The 16,474-nt window shown below is 45.8% G+C and overlaps 3 non-coding genes across 3 annotated transcripts; 2 read left to right on the top strand and 1 right to left on the bottom strand.

The window, feature by feature from the left end:
• Window positions 1-9,734: 9,734 nt before the first annotated feature.
• On the top strand, window positions 9,735-9,806 carry Trnap-ugg. Its single transcript has one exon. It is a non-coding gene; the product is annotated as a tRNA-Pro (tRNA).
• Window positions 9,807-10,406: 600 nt separating this feature from the next.
• On the bottom strand, window positions 10,407-10,479 carry Trnav-uac. The gene has a single exon. It is a non-coding gene; the product is annotated as a tRNA-Val (tRNA).
• A 235-nt stretch (window positions 10,480-10,714) lies between these two features.
• Trnap-cgg lies at window positions 10,715-10,786 on the top strand. Its single transcript has one exon. It is a non-coding gene; the product is annotated as a tRNA-Pro (tRNA).
• The last annotated feature ends 5,688 nt before the right edge of the window (window positions 10,787-16,474 follow it).

Consider the following 16,474-nt stretch of genomic DNA (forward strand, 5'->3'; position numbering starts at 1 on the left):
AAGTAATTTCAGATGCTACTGGGCACATTCTTCCAGGTAGATTGGCAGATGAGATCAATCTGACCAAAGAGGAATCAACGAAGGTGACAATTAGTGAAGTGATAGCAAAGCAACACTCACTAGTTGACGAGTTACAGGAAAAGGTTTCGGTATTGGAGGCGACGCTACAGACTATGCCTCAGGACAAACGTGTTGAAATTAAAACTGTATGTGAACAGAGGCTGAAAAAGCCGCCAGATAAACCGGATTTAGGATCAAAGCCGGATGGTTTTTTCTGGAATGACCTGGATATAGACGAGGATTTACTGTGGGAAAATAAAGAAACAGTCGAGGACAAGTGTAGACAGATAGTAGTGTCTCTTAATATGCACGACCTACAACTAAACGTGTTGATTGACACCGGTGCAGAATTGAGTGCTGTATCTGGGAAAATATTTGAGTTACTGAAAGACAGACCTGGCATCGTAGTTATGCCAGTAACAGGAGTGAAAATTATCGGTGCTACTGGGAAGGCCAGTAAACCGGTCACAAAACAGATTTTTGTCCACTTCGAGATATGTGGGGCACGATTTGAACAAGAGTTTGTCGTCGTGCCAGACTTAACTACGGAAGTAATTATTGGGTTAGATTGGCTATTAAAGTACCGTGCAGTGATTAACTGCGAAAGCAAAACTTTGACATGTACGTCACAAGATAAAACAATAGTAGTTAGTTTTGACGAGGCAGGAGACGGTGTGCATAGGCAATACCAGCCTATACACATTGTTAACTGGCCGGATGCTATTGACGTAGGTATGAATTTGAACTACTGTAATGTGAGGAATCTCGGAATTGACAATAGTGTAGAAAGTGGATTGGCAAGTATTGTAGACGGTGTGTCAAACGTAACACACGAACAAAGACGAGGCCGAATTTGCCGTACCTATTGCCATCACAACCATAGGCCATGGGGCAGATATGTAGCAGAATTTGAGAGAATTGTGGACACTTTGAGACATGAATCTACGGGGTTTTCTCGAGAGGAAATCCTGTTGGATGACAGAAGTAAAAGTTTAGTGGAAGAGATAATCAAATTCCCTCCACGGATTGACATTAGTATTGGTGTGAAAAAAGATCGTTTGCGAGAAGTAATGAAGCTAAAAGCCGATGCTCGCATACGTCTTCATGACGCTAAAACGCGTTTTGCTAAGTTTGCAATCGGAGACTTAGTACTTGTAAAACCTCATGAGAAATCGAGCGAGATAGACAATGAAATCTCTAAATTTAAGTTTGTTTATAATGGACCATATAAAGTCATTGGTATACCTCACACAAATGCTTATTGCTTAGAGTATCCAAGCTCTGGAAAGCTATTAGGTATACGAAATATAGTAGATTTGAAATTGTACCAACCTAGGATCGATTAATACCACACAATGGGTAATTTGTACAATATGTAAATATAGAGTGTAAGATTTAAGGTTTGCTAGATTGCCATGCTTTTGACTGACCAAGGTCATTAAAGAAGTTGTAATTAATAAGTAATTAATTTTGATTAATCAATTTAATTTTAATCAATTTAATCATGATCTAATCAACTGAAAAATCCGAGCTGCTAGTTTAAGTTTTCAGCTGAGTCACAGTAGATTAAGGAATGTAAATATGAATTTGTAAATAACTGTAAGATTTCATAAATATGAGATTTACTAGTCATTGCCGATGTACTTAGACGCTGCTTTAAGTTTCAGGCTAGTACATGCGTGTGATGATGGACAGTGTTGAGTTATCCACTGTGATAGTGTTTATGGAGTCCTTGAGATTACTCGGGAGTGTGTTTTTCCGAAAGAATTCAGTGAAACGGACGTTCTGGAAACGCCGTCACAAGGGCGAGTGAGATCAAGCGTGCCGCACACGCGGGCGCAACAATACTGGCGAGGCGAGCCGCTGTCGGCTCTTGTGCCGCTGTTGGCTCTTGGGCCGCTGTCGGCATTCTTTGTACTTGCGAGTACGGAAGGCGGAATTGTTTTTCTTCCTGGGCAGCTGAAAGAATTCTGCTGTCAATATTTATGTTTTTTTCGATCTACTGAATATTATTTTCTTGTTTAGCGTTAAGTGGGATCTCATGACGAGATAATAATTATGAAAGGGTTATGTAAAAATGTGTATTCTATGTAATTAATTATTAGTTTGCGTATTTTGATCTACCTGTTTTTATGACCATGTACTCTGATTAATTTTGTAAATAGTATTCCATTTCTTGATACTGTTGGGAATTTTGACGATTTTGGAATAGCTAAACCATTTTCTATATCTTCTATGAATTTTAATATGTTGTCAACCTGTTTTATTTTGTGCAAGATGACAGAGTGGAATAAGATTAGGAGTGTCTCCACTCAATTATTATGGTCTAAAAATTGATTTATGCTTAATTAGACGAATGCTAAATTTTGTTGATGTTTTGAGCATATGCATTTCCGCTGTTTCTTTTTTGGGACATTTTCTGAGTCTGTTTACGTTACACGAACATCCTCAGACAATGTGGGGCACGTGTAACGCCGGAAATGCATATCCTCCTATTTCCATCTATTGTACTATTATTTTTTTCCTTGTTTTGCTACCGCAAGATATGGCATTTCTGTCTCTTTATATATTATAATTGCTTTACTGTTTGGATATATATATATATTTATGCACTTATGTCGATGTATAATTGGTTTGTTTCGTAAATATTATTTGTATTTTTATGCTGGGTCTTGCCTAGGGAAAACTGCTATCGAACGATTACATCGATAGGTCGTGTGAAGAATCAAAGTGTGTAGGATCTTTGGTAGTGTGAACTCTGCCGCGTGGAGCGCGGGCAGTCGGAGTGTGGCGGGAGTAGCGAGTGGAGCAGGTGTTGTGTGACGCTCCCGCGAGTTGCCGCGCTTTCGGGGTTTGGCAGCATTTAATTGCGCTCGACTCGCGATGATAGTTTCTGACATGGTGTCGCGGACGGGAAGCATTAGCTGGCGCACATCAAGAGCCCGTTTCGCCTGGTGACCGTGTCGAGAAGAAGGCGCGCCAACATCCAGCTTCTGCAACAGTGACGGCCGACAATGAGTGACTGTCGCCACCTCCTCGATCGACGGCTTCAAACCTTCAATCAACCAACAAGGAAGACTAAAAGCACGTAAAGTTTCAGAACTGTATGGCAGACCTCAGCTTTTCAAATTGTTCCATTTGTCTCGCAAAATTACAGCAACTTAGCATGAACCTTTGTTGCTCATTGTCCCAATTGCATTGCCAAGCAGGGTCCCTTCCTTTTCCGAAATGAACCCGAGTGTCGTTGAAATTCAAACGCCAGCATTAAAATAATATAATTAGATTTCACTGCTTTAATTTCAAAGTTCAGTAGCTGGCTACAATATTTAGGTTACACGAGCACAAATTTAGAGTGCGAGTTTTGTTAGCATATTTTAGCTTACCTGTGACTGCAGCTCAGCTTGGTACGTACTAAATTTTACTATTGTTAATAGTTCAGAATCATTTAATTCAAGTTCAAAGTTAAATCTCTCGTTTCTAAATTGCGTAGAGTCAAGTTGCTTTTGAAATGAATGTTGAGGTAGTCCAAGACTAACCGTATTTTACTGGATTTCGATGTGCTTCAGAAAGAAAGCTCTCTATTAACTTCAGTCACTAAATTAACTTTCGATTTTCCGGTTTTATTAATTCTTTTGCTAAATTAAGTCAGAGTGTAGCGAAATTTATTACTTCTGACAAACTTTCAGTTTTCACACTACACGTGTCAACCTTCAGTTGCCACGCTTCTAGTGTTAATTATATGTGTAATAACCTTTCTTTTTCAGTTACTATAGTAATTGTCCTTAGGACTGGCGACCGTGATTTCCCCCAAATCTCAAATACCTAATTACCGCTAGTTAATTGTTAACGTAACGGCTGCACATTTACCTTCTTTATTAACTTTACCCCTTTTCAAAATTAATTTCCACCAGTTTCATTAGCACATTTCCTTTCATTTAGATGTAACCCTTTCCTCCCTCTTTACCGACAGGTTAACTTCGGTGACGATTGCTTTTCCAAAACTCCCATTAGGTACACGCGGTTTCATTTTTCACTGTCATTAAGGTCGGTAAGTGAGGGGGAGGTTACAAGCTTTGATGACATCGCAATCCTGTGTTAGATCTAATTGTTCGAATCTGTCTGTCACTGTTTGAATATTTACTGTGTGTGTATCTGTTTTTGATTTAAGATCAGAAATTTCATCCCGTAATTCCGCGTTCAACTGTTCTATGGTATTAATTTTGTCGGACACTGTAGTAATATTATTGTCTACATACCTCTTCGCTTTCGCGAACATTTTACGTTTGTCTTCTTGTCCCTGTGCTGTGATTGTTTCCATTACTTGTCGTTTTACTTTGTTTTGATCCTGAATAAATTTACGGAAACGCGTATCACTGTTTTGTATGTGAAGATTAAAACGTTCGTCAATCTGAGTATTCTGTTGTTCGAATTTCGCGTCTATCTTTGCGTCCACTGTGCGCGAAAGTTCTACCGTCATTGCTTTAAACTCGACCCGTAATTGTGCAGCTTTTTCAGAGCATTGTTTAGCGACTCCGCTAATTTCGTCTCTGAGTGTTTCTGTTGCGGCTGTCTGCATTTCCCTTAATTCTTGCGCAATAGACTTAATTTCTTCGCTATTTTTTTGTGAACAAGCCTCAATTTCCACGCGCAACTGTTCTTTAGTGTCATGGCACTGCGCGGCAACGGCTCTAATTTGTTCACTAAGCTGTCTGGAATTGTCGTCTAATTTCTCATTAAGCTGTTTGTTCTGTTCCCTAAGTTGTTTGAGATCTTCGGCATTATTGTCAAGTTTTTCATTTAAGTGTTGTTTGAGTTTTTCATTATCTTGTTTGTTATCTACACTCTGTTGTTTGACCTGTTCATTAAGTTGTCTAAAATTTTCGTTCTGTTCACTAAATTGTTGTTTGAAATCTTTACTACTGTTGTCTTGTTTTTCCATCATTTGGTTAATTCGTTGCAGCAATAATGTCATAATTTGATCCGAACCAAAATTAGCATTTCTATTCTCAGTACTGTTTAATGGTGTACCTGCAGTTGTCGCGCTTTGTGTGACCATTTGGTCATTTTGCAACTTACAAAAAGGATTATCAGTCGGACCTACACTGTCACTCACTATTTCAGAATTAAATAAATCCGTCGTACTTTGTGTATCCTGTTCATTTTCATTAGACAAATTTGTCTGTACGTTACTTGAGTTTTCCAAATCGGCTGTGTTAAGCTCGGCAGCGCTCATTACTATAGACCGCTCCGCGTCATCAATTGTCGTCAAGTTAACACACGAGACAATTGAGTTCGTTTGTTCATCATTAAGGTAAAAGTCATCATTAGTGGTTGGAATGCACTGATTGTTAGTGAACGCAGGATTGTCATCATTACACTGCGTGTCACATGTCCTATCGGTAAAGTTGTTTGTGTCGGTAATTTCATTCATAATACCTCGCGATACACTATTCACAGTCTTTCGCGGCATTTTAAAAATAGTCAAAATTATTCACAAAATAAATAAGCACAATGCAAAAGCAACACACAAATACAACAAAGCAACAAATTGCCGTTGACCTGTAGAAAGAAAGTCACAATATTATTAAAAGCGTTGCGCTAAATCCTAATTATATCTAAGCAAATAAGAGCAGATATCTGACTGTTGTTCAAAAGACTCTCAACGAAATTCGATCCTGGACTGGGTGTCGCCAAGTGTAACCTCCCCACAGAAATTTTAAAAATGACAATATTATTTAAGAGTGCTAATGGACATTGCGCTAAGTGTAACCTCTCCACTGAAATTTAAAAGACAGAAATTATAAATGAATGGGAGTCAAACGTAACCTCCCTAGCAATTAAGTTTAATGACAATAAAAGTGAGAATCGCAATCTGACCCAAGTATAAGTTCGTCACGAAAATAATGAAAGTCAATTCAGTGATAAGAAAATCTCAGTAAAAATGATAATTCAATTAAACCGAAATATCGGTCTTTGGCCCTGTGCAAAAATCAGAATTAAATTCTTACCTCATTGTAACTGCTAGTCAAATTTCTGCTCTTACTCTTGCGCACGGCTTGGAGGAACTGCATTGCAAATTATAATATTCCTTTTTTTTATTATTATTATTTAACTGAAAACTGAAACTTTACTTTAAGGGAAGTGGAACGAAATAGTTACTTCAATTAAATAAAATTTTTATGTAAAATTGCTTTGAAATCAAAATTATTATTGGGGGCACTTGTTGAAAATTAATTACAATAAATAAACTTTACATTATCCGATGATTATCTTAAGTAACAGTATACCTCATTCAGCATCTTGACCAGTGTTGCCGACAGACTACATCACACAACCGCACTGGGCTGCTACTACTGAGCGACTGCTCTGCATGACGACCACTAGCGTACTGCACTGCACGACTACTACTAACAGACTGCTCGCAACGATTACTGACAGAGTACTGCTCGTAACACTCGCGCGGTCAAGCGCATACTAACCACGATAATAGGCTCTCTGGTCAAAGATTTTAACGTGCCTCACCATCGCTGCTACGTTACATACGTGTTTCAAGCTGCCATGTAAAAAGAACTTAGAAACATGGAAGAATAGGGATGACTGAATGAGCTAATTTACGTTAGTAATTCAGTGGTAATAGTAAGCAAATAGAATTGCTCTTGTACACGTGATTCTAGATGCCAAACACATTAATAAGATATGAATCTTCGGGTTTTGGCGGCGCAAAGACTGTTCCATTAAGTTTCGGGTGTGCAGCCGCAAGAATTCTCCTTCTTCTTCTAATATTTCGGCTGTATAACATTCAGCCGTCTTCAGAGTGAGCCGCAAGACTGCCGCTCCAGTACTCGCTTCGTCCCTTTATACTCGTGTACCGCGCAACTGCGCATGCGGCCACAGATGCAAATGCTCCAGAGACGTTGGTTGGCGGCAGAGACGTGCACAATGCGTGAATTACATCTATGACTCCGCAGTCGATCTGTGTTTGCATGTCGATATATCATTGTGAACTACACTGTGATGGCGTCTTTGTGAGTTTATTACAGCAAGTGCCGGATTCCATGATTTATCAAGGTTGAAACCACTATCTCTACTAATTAAATTCGACGTCGAGTCCAAAAAAGATGATGTAGTTGCCAAAATTTCGACGTTGTCATACAACATACTGCGACCAGTGTCAATACAGTGTTCTGCCACTGCCGACTTGTTAGGTTGTAAAAGTCATGTGTACCTCCGGTGTTCTGTACATCTTTCTTGGACAGTGCAGGTTGTTTGTCCAATGTCAGAAAGGCCACATTCACATGGATTTTTGTAAACTCCAAATTTTCGGAACAGCAAATAATCTTTGACGGAGCCCACAAGTGCAGCTGTCTTGGGTGGAGGACGAAAAATCACTTTTACTCTGTTTTTGCTAAGAATCCGTCCTATTTTTGGTGAGAGGCTACCCACATATGGCAGGAAGGGACGAAGCAAGTACTGGAGCGGCAGTCTTGAGGCTCACTCTGAAGATGGCTGAACGTTATACGGCCGAAATAATAGAAGAAGAAGGAGAATTCTTGCTGCTGCACACCTGAAACTTATGGAACACATTAATAAGTTCTCTGAGATAGATACAGACAGGCTGCAAAACATGTCACAGATTTTACAATAATTCACAGGAGTGAGGCACTTGTCAGGCTGCCGTCTAATGTCTGTGTGTTGGCAGGTATAACTGACAGAAGATAGTACACTACTGGCCATTAAAATTGCTACATCGCGAAGATGACGTGTTACAGACGCGAAATTTAACCGACAGGAAGAAGATGCTGCGATATGCAAATGATTAGCGTTTCAGAGCATTCACACAAGGTTGCCGCCGGTGGCAACACCTACAACGTGCGGACATGAGGAAACTTTCCAACCGATTTCTCATACACAAACAGCAATTGACCGGCGTTGCCTGGTGAAACGTTGTTGTGATGCCTCGTGTAAGGAGGAGAAATGCGTACCATCACGTTTCCGACTTTGGTAAAGGTCCGGTTGTAGCCTATCGCGATTGCGGTTTATCGTATCGCGACATTGCTGCTCGCGTTGGTCAAGATCCAATGACTGTTAGCAGAATATGGAATTGATGGGTTCAGGAGGGTAATACGGATCGCCGTACTGGATCCCAACGGCCTCGTATCTAGCTGTCGAGATGACAGGCATCTTATCCGCATGGCTGTAACGGATCGTGCAGCCACGTCTCGATCCCTGAGTCAACAGATGGGGACGTTTACAAGACAACAAACATCTGCACGAACAGTTCGACGACGTTTGCAGCAGCATGGACTATCAGCTCGGAGACCATGGCTGCGGTTACCCTTGACGCTGCACCACAGACGAGAGCCTGCGATGGTGTACTCCAGAACGAACCTGGGTGCACGAATGGCAAAATGTCATTTTTTCGGATGAATCCAGGTTCTGTTTAGAGCATCATGATGGTCGCATCCGCGTTTGGCGACATCGCGGTGAACGCACATTGGAAGCGTGTATTCGTCATCGCCATACTGGTATATCACCCGGCGTGATGGTATGGGGTGCCATTGGTTACACGTCTTGGTCGCCTCTTGTTCGCATTGACGGCACTTTGAACAGTGGACGTTACATTTCATATGTGTTACGACCCGTGGCTCTACCCTTCATTCGATCCCTGCGAAATTCTACATTTCAGCACGATAATGCACGGCCGCATGTTGCTGGTCCTGTACGGGTCTTTCTGGATACAGGAAATGTTCGACTGCTGCCCTGGCCAGCACATTCTCCAGATCTCTCACCAATTGAAAACGTCTGGTCAATGGAGGATGAGCAACTGGCTCGTCACAATTCGCCAGTCACTACTCTTGATGAACTGTGGTATCGTGTTGAAGCTGCATGGGCAGCTTGCCGAAATTTCCACACTATCATCTGTCGATCTGCAGAGCTCGATGAAGGCATCGCGGCCGTTCCTGAGCTCGTGGAACGGTCGAATCTGTAGTTGTTTCCAGATCTCTCCCACACAACGGCCTCCCAGAAGCTTGGATTACAGAAGTACGCCACTACTCCCAGCCGAGGATTCACGTTTGAAAGCAGAATGACATGAGCTACACGCAGCTCCGATTTTTTTTTTTTGTGTGTCTGACCTTCCTTGAAAGACTTTGTAGTCGATTTACTTACTACTATCGCTGCTGGAAACCAGGTGATAACCACTCAGTATTCTAGAGACGATCAGGTAATGAAAATTTAGAATAAGTAAAACAGTATCAAAAGAAGTTGTGTGGTGGAGCAGCACATGCAATTCACGCTTCCTAGATAATCGTTACTGCATAGAATAATTCTTTTGTCTGCGGCGTCTTCAGTATCCGTCTTCTGGAAATTTTGTTTGCAGTATATTGTGCAATCTTTTTCGTTATGAGTTGGTGCTTGGTTTCCCGATGTTCTTTTGTTTAGTGCATTCGCCTTCTCTTAACCCTGAGAAACCACATACCGAAACTGAGGCACTGCCGGCTGTTCGTAAGCAGTGCTCGATGAAGTTATTTCGCTTTTTATTCGTTGCCTTTAATATTCTTCTCATGAGTGGTGAGTGCTGCCTGCAGAAAGCGTTTATCTTGCGAATTCACGTGAAAGTTTGTGTTCCCTGTGAGGTCCACTACTTGGGATTAACTTGACTGCTCCAGACAGGTGGCTCGTTGGTCTAGGGGTATGATTCCTGCTTTGGGTGCAGGAGGTCCCGGGTTCAAATCCCGGACGAGCCCTGCCATTTTGACCGTGCTGAAGTGTAGGTGGAACTCAGCCTCGGTTGCAGCTCCTCAATGAAGACTAGACGCCTGTTATAGCACGAGGATATAACAAGGATGCGGCACCAGTAAAGTACGTAGGTGGAATTCGGTAGAAACGCAGACGGTATTTTTGCATGCAACGGAAAACAAGGTTGTCTTTGCGGGATATGTGCACCGTGAGTGGAGATTCAGCTCAATTGTGCGACAGTCTACCCCATCTTACTAGCGACGGCAACAACCAAGGGGTGGCATGTAAGATTGAGCGTGGCTAAGAGTTTCTCATTATTAGTTAGCATCACACTTTGACAGAGCCGTGACAAGGCGAGTAGGGTGAGCTCAGGAAAGCCAGTAGCAAGCGCACTTGAAGTAGCCCTGAAGAACCGGATTATAAATTTTGCCAGCCATAATGGAGCTAGGGGCGTTCTCAGTTACCAAATACCGGTGCAATAAGAGAGCAACAGTATATGACAGTAAAATGACGCCCTATCCGTCTAGCATACGACATTGCTTGTCTCTGCATACGCGGACGTGAGGTCATTTCGGAAATGAAATCCGAAATATAGATTAAAATTGTTGTGTTCTCGCCCGGGATCGAACCGGGGACCTTCTGCGTGTAAAGCAGACGCGATAACCGCTACACCACGGAAACGACGTATTTTTGCCTTTACCACCCGGAGACTCGTAATAGCAACAGTTTGTCTTCTGCGTTAGCAAAGGCATCGGCTACGAGCTCCCTCCGATTCGTGAAGTTCCTGTAGTAAAAGACGTCGATGAAAACAATCCAACCGCGACAGACTGGGAGAACGCTGGCTGAGCTGCAGCCCTACATGGTGAGACCATCAAAGGTGGCGTCATTCACATGCAGTGCGTTTTCGGAACGAATAGGCTCGTTGGTCTAGGGGTATGATTCCCGCTTCGGGTGCAGGAGGTCCCGGGTTCAAATCTCGGACGAGCCATTGCGTTTTGTACAACGGTGTGGTAACAAATCGCATGGCGGCGGCTGTTTCGCGCATTTCCAGGCCTCCAAGTCAGCGCTAAAATCCGACAACCAGTTCTGAAACCGTTTCATGCTTCATTTGAGCCATATGCACCCTGCTGATGGAACGTTTGAAGTTGATTTAAATGGTCACAGTAGAGATCGTAGCAAGTGTCTTGCTGAGTGCGACGAAAACGGGTTTCCGCCCGCAATCGAAGCGGGGACCTTCTGCGTGTTACGCACGGCGCCTGGGCTCGGCGGCAGCTGCTGCTCTTTCCTTCCTTACGAGATACATCCATTCGCGCAGTCGTTATTGCAAAAGATGTCACCAAAGGCAATCGCTTCGTTAGCGGCACGGTCTGCACTGGCGTACGGGTCTACAAGTCCCACCGCCACACCTTCACCTGCCCATGTTAGGCAGAATTCTTCTGCCTGACTCTTGTAGTACTATCACCGTCAGAGGGTGGTACGGGACCACAAGTCCCACCGCCACACCTCCAAAGTGAATTGCAGTGACGGAGTCACTGCCCTGTGGAAATTTACTGCCTCACCAACACAGTTAGACCGCAATAGACCGGTGATGCTGTATTGCAACATATCACCCCGGACTACAAGTCCATTAAAAAAAAAAAAAAAAAAAAAAAAGCGGCACGGTGCCTGGGCTCGGCGGCAGCTCTACATGGAGGCACCAGCAGCCCAGCCAGGCCGCCGCCGGCACCGGTGCGCCACAGCGCAAGGAGCCGTCGGCCGCCCTGCAATGCCCCTGTCGTTGCATATTCCACCCGCCCCATATCCTCTCCATGTCTGACTCACTACCCTAAATGACACTGCAGCCGACGTGCTTATTACTATCGCCTTTGGAAGAACCAAGGCGCAGTATATTAGTGCCGAACCGGTACTGCACATTGGGATTAAGCAAAAATGTATTGTGTGGTCGAGCGACAGCCTCGGCTCGCTCCTCCTACATGATCGCTTGTTGTGCGGAATAATTCCTAGAGCGCCGATGGCTTCAGAGTTGGTCTTCTCGAAGTTTTGCATTCGCACTGCATTCCGCAATCTTTTCGTTATGAGTTGTGTGCTTCGGTTTCCCGACTTTCTTGTGTTTAGTGCGTTTGGCTTCTCTTAACCCATAGCCACCGCTTGCCGAAATTTCCACACTATCATCTGTCGATCTGCAGAGCTCGATGAAGGCATCGCGGCCGTTCCTGAGCTCGTGGAACGGTCGAATCTGTAGTTGTTTCCAGATCACTCCCACACAACGGCCTCCCAGAAGCTTGGATTACAGAAGTACGCCACTACTCCCAGCCGAGGATTCACGTTTGAAAGCAGAATGACATGAGCTACACGCAGCTCCGATTTTTTTTTATGTGTCTGACCTACTTTGAAAGACTTTGTAGTCGATTTACGTACTACTATCGCTGTTGGAAACCAGGTGATAACCACACAGTATTCTAGAGACGATCAGGTAATGAAAATTTAGAATAAGTAAAACAGTATCAAAAGAAGTTGTGTGGTGGAGCAGCACATGCAATTCACGCTTCCTAGATAATCGTTACTGCATAGAATAATTCTTTTGTCTGCGGCGTCTTCAGTATCCGTCTTCTGGAAATTTTGTTTGCAGTATATTGTGCAATCTTTTCGTTATGAGTTGGTGCTTGGTTTCCCGATGTTCTTTTGTTTAGTGCATTCGTCTTCTCTTAACCCTGAGAAACCACATACCGAAACTGAGGCACGGCCGGCTGTTCATAAGCAGTGCTCGATGAAGTTATTTCGCTTTTTATTCGTTGCCTTTAATATTCTTCTCATCAGTGGTGAGTGCTGCCTGCAGAAAGCGTTTATCTTGCGAATTCACGTGAAAGTTTGTGTTCCCTGTGAGGTCCACTACTTGGGGTTAACTTGAATGCTCCAGACAGGTGGCTCGTTGGTCTAGGGCCCAGTCTGCCGCCGGCAGTGCTGCGAGGCGGTCACGCGCCAGAGCGCTGCGGGCGAGTCGCGCACGGTGTGTTTGTGTTTACTTCGGCCGCTGTAAGTGCCGTTTCCCTTCTAGACCACCATGGCGCACAACTATCGGAAGAAGACATTACGTTTCAACTTTTGTTCCGACTTCGCCCGACCCAAGGCCCTGGAGGTAGAACGATTTATACGCGATGAAGTTAAAATACCACCAACGGATCTAATTGGTATCCACTTGTCCATAGCTAGCAGTACCGTCTACGTCAAAATGATCAACGATGCGGCGTGCGGCAAGGTGCTTCAAGAGGCAAAACGTGGACTGCGCTTCTGTCATTCCGACGGCAACGTCGGACCCGTTACCGTCGATCACGCAGGTCTCGGCACACGGACGATAAGGATCTTCGAACTGCCGTTCGAACTACCTGCAGACGTCGTCATCAAGGCGCTCCGTCCCTATGGCAACGTTCTGGAACATGTTGCCGAACGATGGGTCCAGTTTCAGACCTATCCAGTTTTAAACGGTGTTAGACAGGTCCGCATCGAGTTGCAGAAACACGTGCCTTCCTATCTGCGTATCGGAGGCTGCCGTGCCATTATAATGTACGACGGCTTACCTCGGACCTGTTCCGGTTGCGGGAAAGAAGGTCACCTACGGTCTGAATGCATTCAACGACGTGTCGCGCAGCTCCCGTTGTCGGAAGCGTCCGTCACACCCACGATGACCGCCCTACCGGTCACTTACGCAGCGGCTCTTGCCACGTCTACAGTTTCGTCCAGTCCGTCGCCCGGTCCTTCCGATCGGCACGTCCCACCGTCCCAGTCACCTATGGACGGTGCGGACGTCCCACCTGACAACATTGCGGCCGAACAGGCTCCCGCACCGGACGCTGAGGAGACCAGTACATCTTCACAACACCTGTTTGACAATTTCATTGTACCCACCGACGCCTTCGAACCAGGTCGACGCTCCTCCTTGCCGTCGTCCGACACTGAGGAACACGTGCGCAAACAACGCTCGCCACGTAGGCGCAAACGCCGTCGCCGTTCACCCACGGGCTCTCAGAGCGTTGCCACCCGCGACGACGAAGACGACACCCAAGCAGCCGACATTTCCACGCAGAGGTCGGCGGACAACTTTCACGATGAACAAGACGTTTCGCAGGACGGGACCACTATGGAGGTCGCCACGCACAATGTAACGATCGGTGCGCCGGTTGAGACGCCGGTCTCCCCGCCGACAACTCCAGATCTCTCTCACCACGACGCAATTCCCATGGACATTGGACAGACCCACGGCACAGGAGCATGGGCGGACGACATTGAGGAAGGTACGCCCCCTCCTCCGGATGAGTTACCTCCGCCGGACGAGGCTACCTGTTAACATCAAAAGCGAGGCATTGCAGCTGATGGGACGGGACTTCCTGTCGGTGCACTCCTCTTACTTCCCTTGGTGATGGTAGATGCGCGTCCACCACCACTGAAACAAACATACTGGTTTGCCACACTGAACATCAACATGATCGGCACTGCACCCAAGCTGCAACTCCTATGTGACATGCTTCGGGCCTCTGACGTCGACGTCGCCCTTCTTCAGGAAGTACGCGTTGCCACACTACCACCAGTCTACGGCTACGACTCATACACGTCCACATGTGATCAATCAGGGCGTGGAGTGGCTTTCTACATACGCGAAGGAATCCCACTCACGGACACGACAATCCTTCCCTGTGGAAGAGGCATGGCTGTTACCATCTTCGACACGCGCGTCATCAATATCTACGCTCCGTCTGGCTCCACGAACCGTCGGCAGCGGTCCACTTTCTTCGGACATGACGTGGTGCCCCTGTTTTCTGGACGCTATGATCGCCTTATCATGGGAGGCGATTTCAACTGTGTCCCCCATCCACAGGACCAAGTACCTGGTTATTCGCCATGCCCGGCGCTGCTCACCTTAATCGAAGATTTTCATCTAGTGGACGTTTGGGAGAAAATTCATGGCAATACCCCCAGTTTTACCCATTATACAGCACATTCTGCGAGCAGACTGGACCGGTTTTATGTCTCTGCTCACCTCGGCAATGAAGTCGCCCAAGCTGAACGATGGCCCCTTGCATTTTCGGACCATTGCGCCGTCATTTGCTCCCTGGCTCTGCCACCTCAGTCAGTGTGGCGCAGCAGAGGTTACTGGAAGCTTAATACCTCCCTCCTTAATGATCCACACTGCCGACAATGTATTGCCACTACATGGGCGTCTTGCGAAAGACGCCTTCCGCAGTACACTTCCACGTTCCATTGGTGGCTCAAATGTGCCAAACCTGCGATCAGAAAGGCCTTCATACAGTGTGGCAAGGAAGCAGCAGCATGGCATCGAGACACCACAAATTTTCACTACGCCGTCCTCCGTGAGCTCGATGCGCTCCCTCCATCACCTGACACCCACAGGGAACGACAACGTACTAAAGCTCGTCTCCTCTCTCTTCAACGTGCACGACTGCATGGTGTCGTGGTGCGTTCCCGACGACAAGACCTCCTCTACGACGAAACCCCATCCACAATCCATGCCGCATCCGACCATAGTCGTCGACGTCGGCTTTTCGTCCCCAACATCACGACCTCCGATGGTGTTCACCACACAACACAGGCGGCGGTCGTGTCCGCCTTTGCTGAACATTATCGCCAATTTTATGATGATGAACGGATGGCGACGCCCGTTCCTGATGATCTCCGTCCTTCCCCTGATCGGACCCTCACCGTAGCGGAGTCAACGTCCATGATGTCTGCAATCACCGCAGAAGAGGTGGTAGATGCGATCAACAAAGGGGCCCAGAACAAATCACCCGGACCAGATGGTCTCCCAGTGGAGTTTTACCGGGCGTTCACCACGTTAATGCTTCCTCGCTGGACGGAAATGATTCAGGAACTCTTTACTCCGTCCTTCCCAATTCCACCTGAATTCGTCACTGGTATTCTTCTACCTGTGCCTAAACCGAAGGGAGGTTCTCATGTCTCTGCATATCGCCCCCTTACACTACTGAATGCAGACTATAAAATCTATGCACGCCTCTTAGCAGCGCGCATACGCACCGTCTTACCTACGGTCCTTTCACCTGAGCAGACTGCACGTGGTTGTGGGGCCACCTTACAAACAGCCCTAGGAGAATGCCGTGACCTCATTGCACTGGCGTCGGTTTGTCGCCTTCGTGCAGCACTGGTATCCGTCGATTTCACGAGTGCCTTTGATCGCGTTCGACACCCATTCCTCCTCATGGTGGCGACACGTATGGGGTTCCCATTGCTTTTTGTCGATGCCATTCGCCGGTTACTCCTTCCCGCGGTCTCGATGGTACAAGTCAATGGGAGGCTTGTAGGACCGATTCCTATACGCCGCTCTGTGCGTCAAGGATGCCCTATGTCTACTTTACTATATGCCATTGCACTTGAGCCCCTCATCACTGGACTTACCTCTAGACTGCAGGGCCTCACTTTGCGTGACCACACCTTTCACTGAAGGGCTTATGCGGACGATCTCCTCTTTCTCACCTGCTCCTCCACGGAACTCAATGACGCCATCCAATGGATCCACCAGTATGGACGTCTTTCTGGTAGCATTCTTAATGTCCGTAAATCGACTATGATGCACATTGGGCGCGGCCTCCCGGCTATGGTGCCGACCCCACTCCCAGTTAGTGCCACCCTTCGTTACTTGGGTATCGAA

The sequence above is a fragment of the Schistocerca americana genome, chromosome 2, assembly GCF_021461395.2.
Source record: "Schistocerca americana isolate TAMUIC-IGC-003095 chromosome 2, iqSchAmer2.1, whole genome shotgun sequence".
Taxonomy (NCBI): domain Eukaryota; kingdom Metazoa; phylum Arthropoda; class Insecta; order Orthoptera; family Acrididae; genus Schistocerca; species Schistocerca americana.